The sequence below is a fragment of the Dendropsophus ebraccatus genome, chromosome 4 (assembly GCF_027789765.1).
Source record: "Dendropsophus ebraccatus isolate aDenEbr1 chromosome 4, aDenEbr1.pat, whole genome shotgun sequence".
Classification (NCBI taxonomy): Eukaryota; Metazoa; Chordata; class Amphibia; order Anura; family Hylidae; genus Dendropsophus; species Dendropsophus ebraccatus.
In genome coordinates, this window is record NC_091457.1 from 159706467 (window position 1) to 159726621 (window position 20155).

Consider the following 20155-nt stretch of genomic DNA (forward strand, 5'->3'; position numbering starts at 1 on the left):
GCTCGGGCGAATTATTGCTTTGTGTAAATGTAGCATAAGTCTAAGACTAAGGGGCCCGGCTGGGCATGCCCCACTAATGCATTGGCCCCATAGCAGTTGCGTGGTCTGCCTTAAGCCACTGATCAGCATGTTATCCTCTATGCTGCGGCTAGGGGATAATATGCTTGGATGGGAATACCACTGCTAGCTTCATTCTCTATTCCTTGTATATATAGAGAACTTGTCACGCTAGGGAACGGGGCCAAAAGGCAAATAAACTGATGCTCTTGCTGGCAGTCTGGTGGAGGAGAAATCTGCTCTTCTTCTTTTTCACTCAATGAGCAGAGATGAGTCCGACATCCATAGAGAAATAGAGATGAGTCCCCTGTATTGATACGGGCCCTGCAGCGATGCCGCCCATCCACGCCTCCTGGATCTTGATTGACAGACTTCAGGTCCCATCCGATCCTTCTGCTTCCATCTTCTGCACATGCGCAGTACACACATAAACTTCAACAGTAAACCGCGCATGCGCTGGTGAGAAGAGGATAAAGAATAATGTCAATCAAGATGAAGGAGGTGGAGAGAAGGCCAGACTTAGGTGTCACCATTTGCATAATAAGCACGAAAAAAGAATCAGCGATTTCTCCGTAACCGGACCGCCATCCGGAGCGTCACTGAGACTAGTATGGTGAAGTATGTAAGACTTTATTACAGGGTAGAGGACTGTGTGCCTGGGTGCCCTGGGTGGCAGGTTCCCTTTACAGTGTAGCTGTCACTCCTGCCACCTATGGATACGACGATGCTGGGCGAGCTGTGTTCCCGCCCCCTATTGGCTCGTGCATGGTACTCAGTGGTATTGGCACATGCACAGTTGCCCGACTAAACAACGATCGGGTGAAGATTCGTAATGACAGATGTTTGATTGATGCAAGGTGAGTGAGCATGGAAACCATTCCCTGCATGGCATTATGAACCAGCTCTAACACGTACCGATCAGCTTATTGCAAAACAAATTAGTATCTTCAAGAAGTAATAAAACTTACATACATTTAAAAAAAAAAAAAAAAAGGTAGTATAGTAGGCTGAACATTAACTCAGAACAAGGCCGCCCTCCAGCTACTATGTCCGTGTTCTGCACCCGAGAGGGGGAGGGGGGACGAGTACTAAAACCGGCAGCTAGTTACAGAAACCTTACTGAGAAAGAAGTCGCTACCGGGACCAGTGGGTAAGTGATCTGAGCCTCTTACTATATCACCGATGGGTTCATTTACCCAGAAAGATTATCTGCCAAAGATTTGAAGCCAAAGCCAGGAACAGACTATAGACAGAGATCAGGTCATAAAGGAAAGCCTGAGATTTTTCCTCTTTTCAAATCCATTCCGGGCTTTGGCTTCAAATCTTTGGCAGATAATCTGTCAGATAATCTTTCTGTGTAAATGGACCCTAATGCTACGTTTACACGGAACGATTATCGGGCGAATTTTCGCGATAACGATTGAATTCAAATGATAATCAAACGATAATTGTACGTGTAAACGCGGCGAACGATCGATAAATCGTTCATTTTGATCTTTTAACATGTTCTTAAATTGTCGTTCGTCGTTCGCAAAAAATTCGCCGATCGTTCCGTGTAAACAGTCATTCACTGATTTTACCTATGTGTGAGATAGGCTTAAGCGATCGCAAAACGAATTTTCGATATATCATTCCATCTAAACGCTGATCGTTATAAAAAAAAAATTGTTACTTCGAAATCGGTAATCGTACGATCGGGCGAATTATCGCTCCGTGTAAACTTAGCCTAAGGGTTCACTTCTGTTTATTATTAGCACAGTACAATAATATTTACTGCCTTTAGATTGTCAGCTCTTCTGGGCAAGATTTACTATCTGATTTATTGTTTGTAGATGTCTCTTTACTTTATTACTTCTTTTTATATTCATTTTGTTTGTTGCTTCACACAACGTACATTTTATCACAAGAACGGCCGTTCTTTTCATGGTGAAACGTGTTGCATTGAAGTTGATGCAAACAACGCCCGTTGTCAGTGTATTGAACAACGGCCGTTGAAATAATGGACATGTAGGTTATTTCCGACCGTTCTGCATTGATTTCAGTGCAATTTTCAATGCCGTTTTTTTTTTTTTTTGAGTGTCAAACAATGTCTGCTGTCCATATGTTGTGTGAACATAGCCATAGGGTGTGTAAATAACTTCAGTAGCTCTCAGTGTACTGACCATTCGGCATCGAAGCTGCAAAAACTATGGGATGGATTTAGGCACCAGGATTTTCATCCAAGCTTTTTAGAAACGTTTACTTGTTTAAGATGATATTTGCACTTTGCTCGACGGAGGGGGGTGGGCTGGGAGGACAGGGACGTGACTAGTTGGAAAGGGATTGGTCTGAACCGAAGATGCACCAAGAGTTTAGCGCAAAATACTGGCATGAAGCCAACCCCAAGGGGGTATTGATCACACAGAGATAGCAAAAGATGGGATCAGTTGGAGTCTTAGTTTAATCACCAGATTAAAGAGGCACTCCGGAGAAAATTTTTCTTTTTTAAATCAATCAGTATCAGAAAGTTATACAGATTTTTTAAATTACTTCCAGTACTTATCAGCTGGTGTATGTCCTGCAGGAAGTGGTGTATTCTCTCCAGTCTGACACAGTACTCTCTGCTGCCACCTCTGTCCATGTCAGGAACTGTCCAGAGCAGGAGAGGTTTTCCATGGGTATGTTTTACCGCTCTGAACAATTCCTGACATGGACAGACTTATTTCTATTAAAAAAAAAAAAAAAAAATCTCCAGTCTTCCAGTACTTATCAGCTGCTGTATGTCCTGGAGGAAGTGGTGTATTCCTTCCAGTCTGACACAGTGCTCTCTGCTGCCACCTCTGTCCATGTCAGGAACTGTCCAGAGCAGGAGAGGTTTTCTATGGGGATTTCCTGCTGCTCAGGACAGAGATGGCAGCAGAGAGCACTGTGTCAGACTGGAGAGAATACAACACTTCCTGCAGGACATACAGCAGCTGATAAGTACTGGAAAACTGGAGATTTTTAAAATAGAAGTAATTTACAAATCTATATAACTTTCTGAAACAAAATGATTTGAAAGAAAAAGAGTACCCCCTTGTTGAAAGATCAAAATGAACGATTTCTCACTCGTCGCTTGATCGTTCGCTGCGTTTACACGTACGATTATCGTTCAAATTCGACCGTTATCGGGCAAATTCGAACGATACATCGTTCCGTGTAAAACCACCATTAGGGCCCTATTCCACCGGACGATTATCGTTGCATAATCGTTAACGTTTACAATCTCAAACGACTGCTATTGCGAAAGACCTGAAAACGTTCAGTCATTTCCATGGAACGATAATCGTTACTTATGATCGTAATTGCGATCCTTTTTTCTTCGCTATTTATTCGCTATTGCGTTCGTATCTTTTGCGAACGACCAAATGACGTCTTATTCAATGCGAACGATTTGCGAACGAGCAACGATAAAAATAGGTCCAGGTCTTATAAAGCGATCAACGATTTCTCGTTCGGTCGTTAATCGTTAATTGCATTTCAACCGAACGATTATTGTTTAGATTCGAGCGATTTAAAGATAATCTGAACGATAATCGTCCGGTGGAATAGGGCCCTAACATGCAATTTACAATCCACAAGCACAGGTCACAGCCAGTTTTATATAATCTTAGATAAATGAAACAATCACATAAGAAACCCATGTGCCGCCATATCTATAATTAACCAAGAAAGAGAGAAAAAAAACCCCACTAAGTACGCTACAGGGTGAAAGTCAATCGATTACAAGGTTATGCATCACTTTATCACACCCTGATGAAGAAAGGTGTTTCATATAGAAACATGTCGTCCTTGTGGTTATAAAACTGCAAACACCACCTGGTCTGTGATTGATATCGGGCAGAGTGTCCATAACAGCGGCTTCTGCTGCTGGATATACAGATGCATTGATGACATACCACGTCAGCTCTATATACTAAAAACATACAGCACTGATTGGTTTATTTATTTCATGGACTTTAACCCCTCTGGGGGCAGGAGCTTATATGTATGATGACAGTAAAATAACCATAGGGTGTTACCGAATACTACACATGGGCAGGTGAGGGACTGGCTAGTAGAGGCTGCTCACCGTGTCAGGTTGTGATGAATAGGCACACTGCTTGTATATGCACATAAACCAATCAGGATGATTGCAGCCAGGGCCGCCATCAGGAATTTGGGGCCCCATACAACCAAAGTGTCTGGGCCCCCCACATTAATAAAAAAAAAATAGTGTGTTCGCCCCACGCCTTGCTGGGAGGTATAATTTGATTCCGATCAATTCTAGAGAACTGGCTCATATACCCCATTTTCCCAGTGGCTTAAAATGTAACCTCTGTTATACAGTTATAAAATTGTAGAAACTAAATGTGAACAAGGTGCAATGTAAATGTCACCATACAGACACTTACTTGTATAGCTGGCTCTTGTGCTCTGTATGCAGTGCATTATACTCACCCCTGCAACGTACAATTTATAGCGTGTCTACAAGCCCAGCGGGGCTCATTATGATGGAGACTACAACATACAAGAGTGGGGTAGGGGTTCCCCTGTATTCAGAATGCTGTTGAGTACTAGGCAATGCCCCCTTTGGGGTTATTGAATTTCGAGGGTCTGGGGGGCTGTTTGATTTGTATATGTTCACCAATAATAATGCCCCCAGAGGTGCCCCCATACACTAATAATGCCCCCAGAGGTGCCCCCATATACTAATAATGCCCCCAGAGGTGCCCCCATACACTAATAATGCCCCCATAGGTGCCCCCATGAGCTAATAATGCCCCCAGAGGTGCCCCCATATACTAATAATGCCCCCAGAGGTGCCCCCCATGAACTAATAATGCCCCCAGAGGTGCCCCCCATGAACTAATAATGCCCCCAGAGGTGCCCCCATATACTAATAATGCCCCCAGAGGTGCCCCCATATACTAATAATGCCCCCGGAGGTGCCCCCCAAGAACTAATAATGCCCCCGGAGGTGCCCCCATGAACTAATAATGCCCCCAGAGGTGCCCCCCCCATATACTAATAATGCCCCCGGAGGTGCCCCCATGAACTAATAATGCCCCTAGAGGTGCCCCCATACACTAATAATGCCCCCAGAGGTGCCCCCATACACTAATAATGCCCCCAGAGGTGCCCCCATACACTAATAATGCCCCCAGAGGTGCCCCCATATACTAATAATGCCCCCAGAGGTGCCCCCATACACTAATAATGCCCCCAGAGGTGCCCCCATATACTAATAATGCCCCCAGGGTTGCCCCCATACACTAATAATGCCCCCAGAGGTGCCCCCATGAGATAATAATGCCCCCAGAGGTGCCCCCATGAGCTAATAATGCCCCCAGAGGTGCCCCCATATACTAATAATGCCCCCAGAGGTGCCCCCATACACTAATAATGCCCCCAGAGGTGCCCCCATATAGTAATAATGCCCCAGAGGTGCCCCCCATGAACTAATAATGCCCCCAGAGGTGCCCCCATATACTAATAATGCCCCCAGAGGTGCCCCCATATACTAATAATGCCCCCAGAGGTGCCCCCCCATGAACTAATAATGCCCCCAGAGGTGCCCCCATACACTAATAATGCCCCCAGAGGTGCCCCCATATACTAATAATGCCCCCAGAGGTGCCCCCATACACTAATAATGCCCCCATAGGTGCCCCCATGAGCTAATAATGCCCCCAGAGGTGCCCCCATATACTAATAATGCCCCCAGAGGTGCCCCCCATGAACTAATAATGCCCCCAGAGGTGCCCCCCATGAACTAATAATGCCCCCAGAGGTGCCCCCATATACTAATAATGCCCCCAGAGGTGCCCCCATATACTAATAATGCCCCCGGAGGTGCCCCCCTAGAACTAATAATGCCCCCGGAGGTGCCCCCATGAACTAATAATGCCCCCAGAGGTGCCCCCCCCATATACTAATAATGCCCCCGGAGGTGCCCCCATGAACTAATAATGCCCCTAGAGGTGCCCCCATACACTAATAATGCCCCCAGAGGTGCCCCCATACACTAATAATGCCCCCAGAGGTGCCCCCATACACTAATAATGCCCCCAGAGGTGCCCCCATATACTAATAATGCCCCCAGAGGTGCCCCCATACACGAATAATGCCCCCAGAGGTGCCCCCATATACTAATAATGCCCCCAGGGGTGCCCCCATACACTAATAATGCCCCCAGAGGTGCCCCCATGAGATAATAATGCCCCCAGAGGTGCCCCCATGAGCTAATAATGCCCCCAGAGGTGCCCCCATATACTAATAATGCCCCCAGAGGTGCCCCCATATACTAATAATGCCCCCAGAGGTGCCCCCATATAGTAATAATGCCCCAGAGGTGCCCCCCATGAACTAATAATGCCCCCAGAGGTGCCCCCATATACTAATAATGCCCCCAGAGGTGCCCCCATATACTAATAATGCCCCCAGAGGTGCCCCCCCATGAACTAATAATGCCCCCAGAGGTGCCCCCCCCCCATATACTAATAATGCCCCCGGAGGTGCCCCCATATACTAATAATGCCCCCGGAGCTGCCCCCATGAACTAATAATGCCCCCAGAGGTGCCCCCATACACTAATAATGCCCCCAGAGGTGCCCCCATACACTAATAATGCCCCCAGAGGTGCCCCCATACACTAATAATGCCCCCAGAGGTGCCCCCATATACTAATAATGCCCCCAGAGGTGCCCCCATATACTAATAATGCCCCCAGAGGTGCCCCCATATACTAATAATGCCCCCAGAGGTGCCCCCATTCACTAATAATGCCCCCAGTGGTGCCCCCATGAGATAATAATGCCTCCAGAGGTGCACCCATGAGCTAATAATGCCCCCAGAGGTGCCCCCATATACTAATAATGCCCCCAGAGGTGCCCCCATATACTAATAATGCCCCCAGAGGTGCCCCCATATACTAATAATGCCCCCAGAGGTGCCCCCATATACTAATAATGCCCCCAGAGGTGCCCCCCATGAACTAATAATGCCCCCATATGCTAATAATGCCCCCAGAGGTGCCCCCATATACTAATAATGCCCCCAGAGGTGCCCCCATATACTAATAATGCCCCCAGAGGTGCCCCCCATGAACTAATAATGCCCCCAGAGGTGCCCCCATACACTAATAATGCCCCCAGAGGTGCCCCCCTTGAACTAATAATGCCCCCAGAGGTGCCCCCCATGAACTAATAATGCCCCCATGAGTTAATAATGCCCCCAGAGGTGCCCCCATACACTAATAATGCCCCCAGAGGTGCCCCCCTTGAACTAATAATGCCCCCAGAGGTGCCCCTAAAAAAACAAACATCCTACTCACCTAATCCGCGCTGTGCAGGCAGCAGCTCTTCCTCCTCTTCGGGCTCCATCTTGCGAGCCGCAGGGACGGGACTTCCGGCAGGCGTGATGACGTCACATGATCACGCCTGCCGGAGAGGTCACGGCCCGGCCTCCCATAGGCTGCTGGTATGAAGTGGCGGCAGCCAGGCCTGTATTTAGAGTTTATGCTGCCCTAGGCACTTTGCACGCTGAGGCGCCCCCCCCCCCCCCCCCCCCCCCCCCACGTTACTGTACATGCACGGTATATACCCTGGCACTTGGGTGTCGCTCTGCTTGATGCCCGCTGTTCTCATCAAACAAATGTGATGGAGGAAGGAAGGAGGCCGGGGACGTCTTAGTTTGGGGGCCGCTTCTGTCCAGTGTCGGACTGGGGGACCTGGGGCTCACCAATATAGAACCAGTGAGACACGACATGCTGACCCGTCCTTTCCTGAATTCATCTGTATTTGTGACAAATCCCTACATTTATACAGCTCTTAGGGTATGCTGGGAGTTGTAGTCTCTGAGAGGACAACCCTGTAATAAATCCCTGTGTGCAGAGGCTCCTGGTGGCTGCAATCTGTGGGTGACAACCATCAGCCCTGAAGGTCCAGCAATACATCTGTCTACACTGTACTACAACTCCCAGCATACTCTGAGGGCTGCAGACTGTCAGTACATGCTGGGAGTTGTAGTGCCTGCAGCTGTTGTAGTTGGGTCCTATACACTGAATGCTTTGTGGCATATAAGAATACAAAGATCTGTGGGGGCTCAGTGCAGGGAAGTGACCCCAGAACATCACTAATAGGGAATAGAACAAAACATCTACCACTATCCCCTATTAGTGATGTTCTGGGGTCACTTCCCTGCACTGAGCCCCCACAGATCTATGTATTCTTATATGCTACAAAGCATCCAGTGTATAATGCACCTAGGACCCAACTACAACAGCTGCAGGCACTACAACTCCCAGCATTTACTGACAGTCTGCAGCCCTCAGCATATGCTGGGAGTTGTAGTGCCTGCGGCTGTTGTAGTTGGGTCCTAGTTTAAAAGTTTGCGCTAGTGTACTGTAGTGACCGCGGGGCTGTGTCAGTACACTACTGCAAACAATACACTGACCCATTTAGACCCCAATGGTACACAGGCTCTGCACACTATAGAAGTGATTACAGTGCAGTTACTAATGACTCACCGGTGACGTCTTCTCCGATTGCCGTCGCTTCTTGCTTTCTTCTCCATCTGGCGCAGCAATCAAGAAGACTTCTCCGACCACAACAAGCAGGCAGCTGGGGGTGACTGGGGAAGGGAGGCAGCTGGGTGTGCCAGGGGAAGCCACTGGGGTGAAGGGGAGAAGCTGGGGTGACAGGGGGAAGGAGAGCAGCTGGGGTGACGGGGAGGGGGAGCAGCTAGGGGTGGCAGGGGGAGAATCTGGGGAGGCAGAGGGAGCAGCTGGGGGCAGGGGGAGGGGGGGGGGGGGGGGGGGGGGGGGGGGGGGGGGGGGGGGGGGAGGGGGGGGGGGGGGGGGGGGGGGGGGGCAGGGGGGGGGGGGGGGGGGGGGGGGGGGGGGGGGGGGGGGGGGGGGGGGGGGGGGGGGGGGGGGGGGGGGGGGGGGGGGGGGGGGGGGGGGGGGGGGGGGGGGGGGGGGGGGGGGGGGGGGGGGGGGGGGGGGGGGGGGGGGGGGGGGGGGGGGGGGGGGGGGGGGGGGGGGGGGGGGGGGGGGGGGGGGGGGGGGGGGGGGGGGGGGGGGGGGGGGGGGGGGGGGGGGGGGGGGGGGGGGGGGGGGGGGGGGGGGGGGGGGGGGGGGGGGGGGGGGGGGGGGGGGGGGGGGGGGGGGGGGGGTGGGGGGGGGGGGGGGGGGGGGGGGGGGGGGGGGGGGGGGGGGGGGGGGGGGGGGGGGGGGGGGGGGGGGGGGGGGGGGGGGGGGGGGGGGGGGGGGGGGGGGGGGTGGGGAGGGGGGGGGGGGGGGGGGGGGGGGGGGGGGGGGGGGGGGGGGGGGGGGGGGGGGGGGGGGGGGGGGGGGGGGGGGGGGGGGGGGGGGGGGGGGGGGGGGGGGGGGGGGGGGGGGGGGGGGGGGGGGGGGGGGGGGGGGGGGGGGGGGGGGGGGGGGGGGGGGGGGGGGGGGGGGGGGGGGGGGGGGGGGGGGGGGGGGGGGGGGGGGGGGGGGGGGGGGGGGGGGGGGGGGGGGGGGGGGGGGGGGGGGGGGGGGGGGGGGGGGGGGGGGGGGGGGGGGGGGGGGGGGGGGGGGGGGGGGGGGGGGGGGGGGGGGGGGGGGGGGGGGGGGGGGGGGGGGGGGGGGGGGGGGGGGGGGGGGGGGGGGGGGGGGGGGGGGGGGGGGGGGGGGGGGGGGGGGGGGGGGGGGGGGGGGGGGGGGGGGGGGGGGGGGGGGGGGGGGGGGGGGGGGGGGGGGGGGGGGGGGGGGGGGGGGGGGGGGGGGGGGGGGGGGGGGGGGGGGGGGGGGGGGGGGGGGGGGGGGGGGGGGGGGGGGGGGGGGGGGGGGGGGGGGGGGGGGGGGGGGGGGGGGGGGGGGGGGGGGGGGGGGGGGGGGGGGGGGGGGGGGGGGGGGGGGGGGGGGGGGGGGGGGGGGGGGGGGGGGGGGGGGGGGGGGGGGGGGGGGGGGGGGGGGGGGGGGGGGGGGGGGGGGGGGGGGGGGGGGGGGGGGGGGGGGGGGGGGGGGGGGGGGGGGGGGGGGGGGGGGGGGGGGGGGGGGGGGGGGGGGGGGGGGGGGGGGGGGGGGGGGGGGGGGGGGGGGGGGGGGGGGGGGGGGGGGGGGGGGGGGGGGGGGGGGGGGGGGGGGGGGGGGGGGGGGGGGGGGGGGGGGGGGGGGGGGGGGGGGGGGGGGGGGGGGGGGGGGGGGGGGGGGGGGGGGGGGGGGGGGGGGGGGGGGGGGGGGGGGGGGGGGGGGGGGGGGGGGGGGGGGGGGGGGGGGGGGGGGGGGGGGGGGGGGGGGGGGGGGGGGGGGGGGGGGGGGGGGGGGGGGGGGGGGGGGGGGGGGGGGGGGGGGGGGGGGGGGGGGGGGGGGGGGGGGGGGGGGGGGGGGGGGGGGGGGGGGGGGGGGGGGGGGGGGGGGGGGGGGGGGGGGGGGGGGGGGGGGGGGGGGGGGGGGGGGGGGGGGGGGGGGGGGGGGGGGGGGGGGGGGGGGGGGGGGGGGGGGGGGGGGGGGGGGGGGGGGGGGGGGGGGGGGGGGGGGGGGGGGGGGGGGGGGGGGGGGGGGGGGGGGGGGGGGGGGGGGGGGGGGGGGGGGGGGGGGGGGGGGGGGGGGGGGGGGGGGGGGGGGGGGGGGGGGGGGGGGGGGGGGGGGGGGGGGGGGGGGGGGGGGGGGGGGGGGGGGGGGGGGGGGGGGGGGGGGGGGGGGGGGGGGGGGGGGGGGGGGGGGGGGGGGGGGGGGGGGGGGGGGGGGGGGGGGGGGGGGGGGGGGGGGGGGGGGGGGGGGGGGGGGGGGGGGGGGGGGGGGGGGGGGGGGGGGGGGGGGGGGGGGGGGGGGGGGGGGGGGGGGCGGGGGGGGGGGGGGGGGGGGGGGGGGGGGGGGGGGGGGGGGGGGGGGGGGGGGGGGGGGGGGGGGGGGGGGGGGGGGGGGGGGGGGGGGGGGGGGGGGGGGGGGGGGGGGGGGGGTGGGGGGGGGGGGGGGGGGGGGGGGGGGGGGGGGTGGGGGGGGGGGGGGGGGGGGGGGGGGGGGGGGGGGTGGGGGGGGGGGGGGGGGGGGGGGGGGGGGGGGGGGGGGGGGGGGGGGGGGGGGGGGGGGGGGGGGGGGGGGGGGGGGGGGGGGGGGGGGGGGGGGGGGGGGGGGGGGGGGGGGGGGGGGGGGGGGGGGGGGGGGGGGGGGGGGGGGGGGGGGGGGGGGGGGGGGGGGGGGGGGGGGGGGGGGGGGGGGGGGGGGGGGGGGGGGGGGGGGGGGGGGGGGGGGGGGGGGGGGGGGGGGGGGGGGGGGGGGGGGGGGGGGGGGGGGGGGGGGGGGGGGGGGGGGGGGGGGGGGGGGGGGGGGGGGGGGGGGGGGGGGGGGGGGGGGGGGGGGGGGGGGGGGGGGGGGGGGGGGGGGGGGGGGGGGGGGGGGGGGGGGGGGGGGGGGGGGGGGGGGGGGGGGGGGGGGGGGGGGGGGGGGGGGGGGGGGGGGGGGGGGGGGGGGGGGGGGGGGGGGGGGGGGGGGGGGGGGGGGGGGGGGGGGGGGGGGGGGGGGGGGGGGGGGGGGGGGGGGGGGGGGGGGGGGGGGGGGGGGGGGGGGGGGGGGGGGGGGGGGGGGGGGGGGGGGGGGGGGGGGGGGGGGGGGGGGGGGGGGGGGGGGGGGGGGGGGGGGGGGGGGGGGGGGGGGGGGGGGGGGTGGGGGGGGGGGGGGGGGGGGGGGGGGGGGGGGGGGGGGGGGGGGGGGGGGGGGGGGGGGGGGGGGGGGGGGGGGGGGGGGGGGGGGGGGGGGGGGGGGGGGGGGGGGGGGGGGGGGGGGGGGGGGGGGGGGGGGGGGGGGGGGGGGGGGGGGGGGGGGGGGGGGGGGGGGGGGGGGGGGGGGGGGGGGGGGGGGGGGGGGGGGGGGGGGGGGGGGGGGGGGGGGGGGGGGGGGGGGGGGGGGGGGGGGGGGGGGGGGGGGGGGGGGGGGGGGGGGGGGGGGGGGGGGGGGGGGGGGGGGGGGGGGGGGGGGGGGGGGGGGGGGGGGGGGGGGGGGGGGGGGGGGGGGGGGGGGGGGGGGGGGGGGGGGGGGGGGGGGGGGGGGGGGGGGGGGGGGGGGGGGGGGGGGGGGGGGGGGGGGGGGGGGGGGGGGGGGGGGGGGGGGGGGGGGGGGGGGGGGGGGGGGGGGGGGGGGGGGGGGGGGGGGGGGGGGGGGGGGGGGGGGGGGGGGGGGGGGGGGGGGGGGGGGGGGGGGGGGGGGGGGGGGGGGGGGGGGGGGGGGGGGGGGGGGGGGGGGGGGGGGGGGGGGGGGGGGGGGGGGGGGGGGGGGGGGGGGGGGGGGGGGGGGGGGGGGGGGGGGGGGGGGGGGGGGGGGGGGGGGGGGGGGGGGGGGGGGGGGGGGGGGGGGGGGGGGGGGGGGGGGGGGGGGGGGGGGGGGGGGGGGGGGGGGGGGGGGGGGGGGGGGGGGGGGGGGGGGGGGGGGGGGGGGGGGGGGGGGGGGGGGGGGGGGGGGGGGGGGGGGGGGGGGGGGGGGGGGGGGGGGGGGGGGGGGGGGGGGGGGGGGGGGGGGGGGGGGGGGGGGGGGGGGGGGGGGGGGGGGGGGGGGGGGGGGGGGGGGGGGGGGGGGGGGGGGGGGGGGGGGGGGGGGGGGGGGGGGGGGGGGGGGGGGGGGGGGGGGGGGGGGGGGGGGGGGGGGGGGGGGGGGGGGGGGGGGGGGGGGGGGGGGGGGGGGGGGGGGGGGGGGGGGGGGGGGGGGGGGGGGGGGGGGGGGGGGGGGGGGGGGGGGGGGGGGGGGGGGGGGGGGGGGGGGGGGGGGGGGGGGGGGGGGGGGGGGGGGGGGGGGGGGGGGGGGGGGGGGGGGGGGGGGGGGGGGGGGGGGGGGGGGGGGGGGGGGGGGGGGGGGGGGGGGGGGGGGGGGGGGGGGGGGGGGGGGGGGGGGGGGGGGGGGGGGGGGGGGGGGGGGGGGGGGGGGGGGGGGGGGGGGGGGGGGGGGGGGGGGGGGGGGGGGGGGGGGGGGGGGGGGGGGGGGGGGGGGGGGGGGGGGGGGGGGGGGGGGGGGGGGGGGGGGGGGGGGGGGGGGGGGGGGGGGGGGGGGGGGGGGGGGGGGGGGGGGGGGGGGGGGGGGGGGGGGGGGGGGGGGGGGGGGGGGGGGGGGGGGGGGGGGGGGGGGGGGGGGGGGGGGGGGGGGGGGGGGGGGGGGGGGGGGGGGGGGGGGGGGGGGGGGGGGGGGGGGGGGGGGGGGGGGGGGGGGGGGGGGGGGGGGGGGGGGGGGGGGGGGGGGGGGGGGGGGGGGGGGGGGGGGGGGGGGTGGGGGGGGGGGGGGGGGGGGGGGGGGGGGGGGGGGGGGGGGGGGGGGGGGGGGGGGGGGGGGGGGGGGGGGGGGGGGGGGGGGGGGGGGGGGGGGGGGGGGGGGGGGGGGGGGGGGGGGGGGGGGGGGGGGGGGGGGGGGGGGGGGGGGGGGGGGGGGGGGGGGGGGGGGGGGGGGGGGGGGGGGGGGGGGGGGGGGGGGGGGGGGGGGGGGGGGGGGGGGGGGGGGGGGGGGGGGGGGGGGGGGGGGGGGGGGGGGGGGGGGGGGGGGGGGGGGGGGGGGGGGGGGGGGGGGGGGGGGGGGGGGGGGGGGGGGGGGGGGGGGGGGGGGGGGGGGGGGGGGGGGGGGGGGGGGGGGGGGGGGGGGGGGGGGGGGGGGGGGGGGGGGGGGGGGGGGGGGGGGGGGGGGGGGGGGGGGGGGGGGGGGGGGGGGGGGGGGGGGGGGGGGGGGGGGGGGGGGGGGGGGGGGGGGGGGGGGGGGGGGGGGGGGGGGGGGGGGGGGGGGGGGGGGGGGGGGGGGGGGGGGGGGGGGGGGGGGGGGGGGGGGGGGGGGGGGGGGGGGGGGGGGGGGGGGGGGGGGGGGGGGGGGGGGGGGGGGGGGGGGGGGGGGGGGGGGGGGGGGGGGGGGGGGGGGGGGGGGGGGGGGGGGGGGGGGGGGGGGGGGGGGGGGGGGGGGGGGGGGGGGGGGGGGGGGGGGGGGGGGGGGGGGGGGGGGGGGGGGGGGGGGGGGGGGGGGGGGGGGGGGGGGGGGGGGGGGGGGGGGGGGGGGGGGGGGGGGGGGGGGGGGGGGGGGGGGGGGGGGGGGGGGGGGGGGGGGGGGGGGGGGGGGGGGGGGGGGGGGGGGGGGGGGGGGGGGGGGGGGGGGGGGGGGGGGGGGGGGGGGGGGGGGGGGGGGGGGGGGGGGGGGGGGGGGGGGGGGGGGGGGGGGGGGGGGGGGGGGGGGGGGGGGGGGGGGGGGGGGGGGGGGGGGGGGGGGGGGGGGGGGGGGGGGGGGGGGGGGGGGGGGGGGGGGGGGGGGGGGGGGGGGGGGGGGGGGGGGGGGGGGGGGGGGGGGGGGGGGGGGGGGGGGGGGGGGGGGGGGGGGGGGGGGGGGGGGGGGGGGGGGGGGGGGGGGGGGGGGGGGGGGGGGGGGGGGGGGGGGGGGGGGGGGGGGGGGGGGGGGGGGGGGGGGGGGGGGGGGGGGGGGGGGGGGGGGGGGGGGGGGGGGGGGGGGGGGGGGGGGGGGGGGGGGGGGGGGGGGGGGGGGGGGGGGGGGGGGGGGGGGGGGGGGGGGGGGGGGGGGGGGGGGGGGGGGGGGGGGGGGGGGGGGGGGGGGGGGGGGGGGGGGGGGGGGGGGGGGGGGGGGGGGGGGGGGGGGGGGGGGGGGGGGGGGGGGGGGGGGGGGGGGGGGGGGGGGGGGGGGGGGGGGGGGGGGGGGGGGGGGGGGGGGGGGGGGGGGGGGGGGGGGGGGGGGGGGGGGGGGGGGGGGGGGGGGGGGGGGGGGGGGGGGGGGGGGGGGGGGGGGGGGGGGGGGGGGGGGGGGGGGGGGGGGGGGGGGGGGGGGGGGGGGGGGGGGGGGGGGGGGGGGGGGGGGGGGGGGGGGGGGGGGGGGGGGGGGGGGGGGGGGGGGGGGGGGGGGGGGGGGGGGGGGGGGGGGGGGGGGGGGGTGGGGGGGGGGGGGGGGGGGGGGGGGGGGGGGGGGGGGGGGGGGGGGGGGGGGGGGGGGGGGGGGGGGGGGGGGGGGGGGGGGGGGGGGGGGGGGGGGGGGGGGGGGGGGGGGGGGGGGGGGGGGGGGGGGGGGGGGGGGGGGGGGGGGGGGGGGGGGGGGGGGGGGGGGGGGGGGGGGGGGGGGGGGGGGGGGGGGGGGGGGGGGGGGGGGGGGGGGGGGGGGGGGGGGGGGGGGGGGGGGGGGGGGGGGGGGGGGGGGGGGGGGGGGGGGGGGGGGGGGGGGGGGGGGGGGGGGGGGGGGGGGGGGGGGGGGGGGGGGGGGGGGGGGGGGGGGGGGGGGGGGGGGGGGGGGGGGGGGGGGGGGGGGGGGGGGGGGGGGGGGGGGGGGGGGGGGGGGGGGGGGGGGGGGGGGGGGGGGGGGGGGGGGGGGGGGGGGGGGGGGGGGGGGGGGGGGGGGGGGGGGGGGGGGGGGGGGGGGGGGGGGGGGGGGGGGGGGGGGGGGGGGGGGGGGGGGGGGGGGGGGGGGGGGGGGGGGGGGGGGGGGGGGGGGGGGGGGGGGGGGGGGGGGGGGGGGGGGGGGGGGGGGGGGGGGGGGGGGGGGGGGGGGGGGGGGGGGGGGGGGGGGGGGGGGGGGGGGGGGGGGGGGGGGGGGGGGGGGGGGGGGGGGGGGGGGGGGGGGGGGGGGGGGGGGGGGGGGGGGGGGGGGGGGGGGGGGGGGGGGGGGGGGGGGGGGGGGGGGGGGGGGGGGGGGGGGGGGGGGGGGGGGGGGGGGGGGGGGGGGGGGGGGGGGGGGGGGGGGGGGGGGGGGGGGGGGGGGGGGGGGGGGGGGGGGGGGGGGGGGGGGGGGGGGGGGGGGGGGGGGGGGGGGGGGGGGGGGGGGGGGGGGGGGGGGGGGGGGGGGGGGGGGGGGGGGGGGGGGGGGGGGGGGGGGGGGGGGGGGGGGGGGGGGGGGGGGGGGGGGGGGGGGGGGGGGGGGGGGGGGGGGGGGGGGGGGGGGGGGGGGGGGGGGGGGGGGGGGGGGGGGGGGGGGGGGGGGGGGGGGGGGGGGGGGGGGGGGGGGGGGGGGGGGGGGGGGGGGGGGGGGGGGGGGGGGGGGGGGGGGGGGGGGGGGGGGGGGGGGGGGGGGGGGGGGGGGGGGGGGGGGGGGGGGGGGGGGGGGGGGGGGGGGGGGGGGGGGGGGGGGGGGGGGGGGGGGGGGGGGGGGGGGGGGGGGGGGGGGGGGGGGGGGGGGGGGGGGGGGGGGGGGGGGGGGGGGGGGGGGGGGGGGGGGGGGGGGGGGGGGGGGGGGGGGGGGGGGGGGGGGGGGGGGGGGGGGGGGGGGGGGGGGGGGGGGGGGGGGGGGGGGGGGGGGGGGGGGGGGGGGGGGGGGGGGGGGGGGGGGGGGGGGGGGGGGGGGGGGGGGGGGGGGGGGGGGGGGGGGGGGGGGGGGGGGGGGGGGGGGGGGGGGGGGGGGGGGGGGGGGGGGGGGGGGGGGGGGGGGGGGGGGGGGGGGGGGGGGGGGGGGGGGGGGGGGGGGGGGGGGGGGGGGGGGGGGGGGGGGGGGGGGGGGGGGGGGGGGGGGGGGGGGGGGGGGGGGGGGGGGGGGGGGGGGGGGGGGGGGGGGGGGGGGGGGGGGGGGGGGGGGGGGGGGGGGGGGGGGGGGGGGGGGGGGGGGGGGGGGGGGGGGGGGGGGGGGGGGGGGGGGGGGGGGGGGGGGGGGGGGGGGGGGGGGGGGGGGGGGGGGGGGGGGGGGGGGGGGGGGGGGGGGGGGGGGGGGGGGGGGGGGGGGGGGGGGGGGGGGGGGGGGGGGGGGGGGGGGGGGGGGGGGGGGGGGGGGGGGGGGGGGGGGGGGGGGGGGGGGGGGGGGGGGGGGGGGGGGGGGGGGGGGGGGGGGGGGGGGGGGGGGGGGGGGGGGGGGGGGGGGGGGGGGGGGGGGGGGGGGGGGGGGGGGGGGGGGGGGGGGGGGGGGGGGGGGGGGGGGGGGGGGGGGGGGGGGGGGGGGGGGGGGGGGGGGGGGGGGGGGGGGGGGGGGGGGGGGGGGGGGGGGGGGGGGGGGGGGGGGGGGGGGGGGGGGGGGGGGGGGGGGGGGGGGGGGGGGGGGGGGGGGGGGGGGGGGGGGGGGGGGGGGGGGGGGGGGGGGGGGGGGGGGGGGGGGGGGGGGGGGGGGGGGGGGGGGGGGGGGGGGGGGGGGGGGGGGGGGGGGGGGGGGGGGGGGGGGGGGGGGGGGGGGGGGGGGGGGGGGGGGGGGGGGGGGGGGGGGGGGGGGGGGGGGGGGGGGGGGGGGGGGGGGGGGGGGGGGGGGGGGGGGGGGGGGGGGGGGGGGGGGGGGGGGGGGGGGGGGGGGGGGGGGGGGGGGGGGGGGGGGGGGGGGGGGGGGGGGGGGGGGGGGGGGGGGGGGGGGGGGGGGGGGGGGGGGGGGGGGGGGGGGGGGGGGGGGGGGGGGGGGGGGGGGGGGGGGGGGGGGGGGGGGGGGGGGGGGGGGGGGGGGGGGGGGGGGGGGGGGGGGGGGGGGGGGGGGGGGGGGGGGGGGGGGGGGGGGGGGGGGGGGGGGGGGGGGGGGGGGGGGGGGGGGGGGGGGGGGGGGGGGGGGGGGGGGGGGGGGGGGGGGGGGGGGGGGGGGGGGGGGGGGGGGGGGGGGGGGGGGGGGGGGGGGGGGGGGGGGGGGGGGGGGGGGGGGGGGGGGGGGGGGGGGGGGGGGGGGGGGGGGGGGGGGGGGGGGGGGGGGGGGGGGGGGGGGGGGGGGGGGGGGGGGGGGGGGGGGGGGGGGGGGGGGGGGGGGGGGGGGGGGGGGGGGGGGGGGGGGGGGGGGGGGGGGGGGGGGGGGGGGGGGGGGGGGGGGGGGGGGGGGGGGGGGGGGGGGGGGGGGGGGGGGGGGGGGGGGGGGGGGGGGGGGGGGGGGGGGGGGGGGGGGGGGGGGGGGGGGGGGGGGGGGGGGGGGGGGGGGGGGGGGGGGGGGGGGGGGGGGGGGGGGGGGGGGGGGGGGGGGGGGGGGGGGGGGGGGGGGGGGGGGGGGGGGGGGGGGGGGGGGGGGGGGGGGGGGGGGGGGGGGGGGGGGGGGGGGGGGGGGGGGGGGGGGGGGGGGGGGGGGGGGGGGGGGGGGGGGGGGGGGGGGGGGGGGGGGGGGGGGGGGGGGGGGGGGGGGGGGGGGGGGGGGGGGGGGGGGGGGGGGGGGGGGGGGGGGGGGGGGGGGGGGGGGGGGGGGGGGGGGGGGGGGGGGGGGGGGGGGGGGGGGGGGGGGGGGGGGGGGGGGGGGGGGGGGGGGGGGGGGGGGGGGGGGGGGGGGGGGGGGGGGGGGGGGGGGGGGGGGGGGGGGGGGGGGGGGGGGGGGGGGGGGGGGGGGGGGGGGGGGGGGGGGGGGGGGGGGGGGGGGGGGGGGGGGGGGGGGGGGGGGGGGGGGGGGGGGGGGGGGGGGGGGGGGGGGGGGGGGGGGGGGGGGGGGGGGGGGGGGGGGGGGGGGGGGGGGGGGGGGGGGGGGGGGGGGGGGGGGGGGGGGGGGGGGGGGGGGGGGGGGGGGGGGGGGGGGGGGGGGGGGGGGGGGGGGGGGGGGGGGGGGGGGGGGGGGGGGGGGGGGGGGGGGGGGGGGGGGGGGGGGGGGGGGGGGGGGGGGGGGGGGGGGGGGGGGGGGGGGGGGGGGGGGGGGGGGGGGGGGGGGGGGGGGGGGGGGGGGGGGGGGGGGGGGGGGGGGGGGGGGGGGGGGGGGGGGGGGGGGGGGGGGGGGGGGGGGGGGGGGGGGGGGGGGGGGGGGGGGGGGGGGGGGGGGGGGGGGGGGGGGGGGGGGGGGGGGGGGGGGGGGGGGGGGGGGGGGGGGGGGGGGGGGGGGGGGGGGGGGGGGGGGGGGGGGGGGGGGGGGGGGGGGGGGGGGGGGGGGGGGGGGGGGGGGGGGGGGGGGGGGGGGGGGGGGGGGGGGGGGGGGGGGGGGGGGGGGGGGGGGGGGGGGGGGGGGGGGGGGGGGGGGGGGGGGGGGGGGGGGGGGGGGGGGGGGGGGGGGGGGGGGGGGGGGGGGGGGGGGGGGGGGGGGGGGGGGGGGGGGGGGGGGGGGGGGGGGGGGGGGGGGGGGGGGGGGGGGGGGGGGGGGGGGGGGGGGGGGGGGGGGGGGGGGGGGGGGGGGGGGGGGGGGGGGGGGGGGGGGGGGGGGGGGGGGGGGGGGGGGGGGGGGGGGGGGGGGGGGGGGGGGGGGGGGGGGGGGGGGGGGGGGGGGGGGGGGGGGGGGGGGGGGGGGGGGGGGGGGGGGGGGGGGGGGGGGGGGGGGGGGGGGGGGGGGGGGGGGGGGGGGGGGGGGGGGGGGGGGGGGGGGGGGGGGGGGGGGGGGGGGGGGGGGGGGGGGGGGGGGGGGGGGGGGGGGGGGGGGGGGGGGGGGGGGGGGGGGGGGGGGGGGGGGGGGGGGGGGGGGGGGGGGGGGGGGGGGGGGGGGGGGGGGGGGGGGGGGGGGGGGGGGGGGGGGGGGGGGGGGGGGGGGGGGGGGGGGGGGGGGGGGGGGGGGGGGGGGGGGGGGGGGGGGGGGGGGGGGGGGGGGGGGGGGGGGGGGGGGGGGGGGGGGGGGGGGGGGGGGGGGGGGGGGTGGGGGGGGGGGGGGGGGGGGGGGGGGGGGGGGGGGGGGGGGGGGGGGGGGGGGGGGGGGGGGGGGGGGGGGGGGGGGGGGGGGGGGGGGGGGGGGGGGGGGGGGGGGGGGGGGGGGGGGGGGGGGGGGGGGGGGGGGGGGGGGGGGGGGGGGGGGGGGGGGGGGGGGGGGGGGGGGGGGGGGGGGGGGGGGGGGGGGGGGGGGGGGGGGGGGGGGGGGGGGGGGGGGGGGGGGGGGGGGGGGGGGGGGGGGGGGGGGGGGGGGGGGGGGGGGGGGGGGGGGGGGGGGGGGGGGGGGGGGGGGGGGGGGGGGGGGGGGGGGGGGGGGGGGGGGGGGGGGGGGGGGGGGGGGGGGGGGGGGGGGGGGGGGGGGGGGGGGGGGGGGGGGGGGGGGGGGGGGGGGGGGGGGGGGGGGGGGGGGGGGGGGGGGGGGTGGGGGGGGGGGGGGGGGGGGGGGGGGGGGGGGGGGGGGGGGGGGGGGGGGGGGGGGGGGGGGGGGGGGGGGGGGGGGGGGGGGGGGGGGGGGGGGGGGGGGGGGGGGGGGGGGGGGGGGGGGGGGGGGGGGGGGGGGGGGGGGGGGGGGGGGGGGGGGGGGGGGGGGGGGGGGGGGGGGGGGGGGGGGGGGGGGGGGGGGGGGGGGGGGGGGGGGGGGGGGGGGGGGGGGGGGGGGGGGGGGGGGGGG

The 20155-nt window shown here is 77.1% G+C and overlaps 1 protein-coding gene across 1 annotated transcript in view; it reads left to right on the top strand.

The window, feature by feature from the left end:
• Window positions 1-1121: 1121 nt before the first annotated feature.
• The window catches only part of LOC138789056 (flavin-containing monooxygenase 5-like), a 115568-nt gene continuing 96534 nt past the window's right edge, over window positions 1122-20155 (top strand). Inside the window, exon 1 of the mRNA XM_069967589.1 lies at window positions 1122-1207. The gene's annotated coding sequence lies outside the window, so the exon portion shown is untranslated. The remainder of the gene's footprint in view (window positions 1208-20155) is intronic.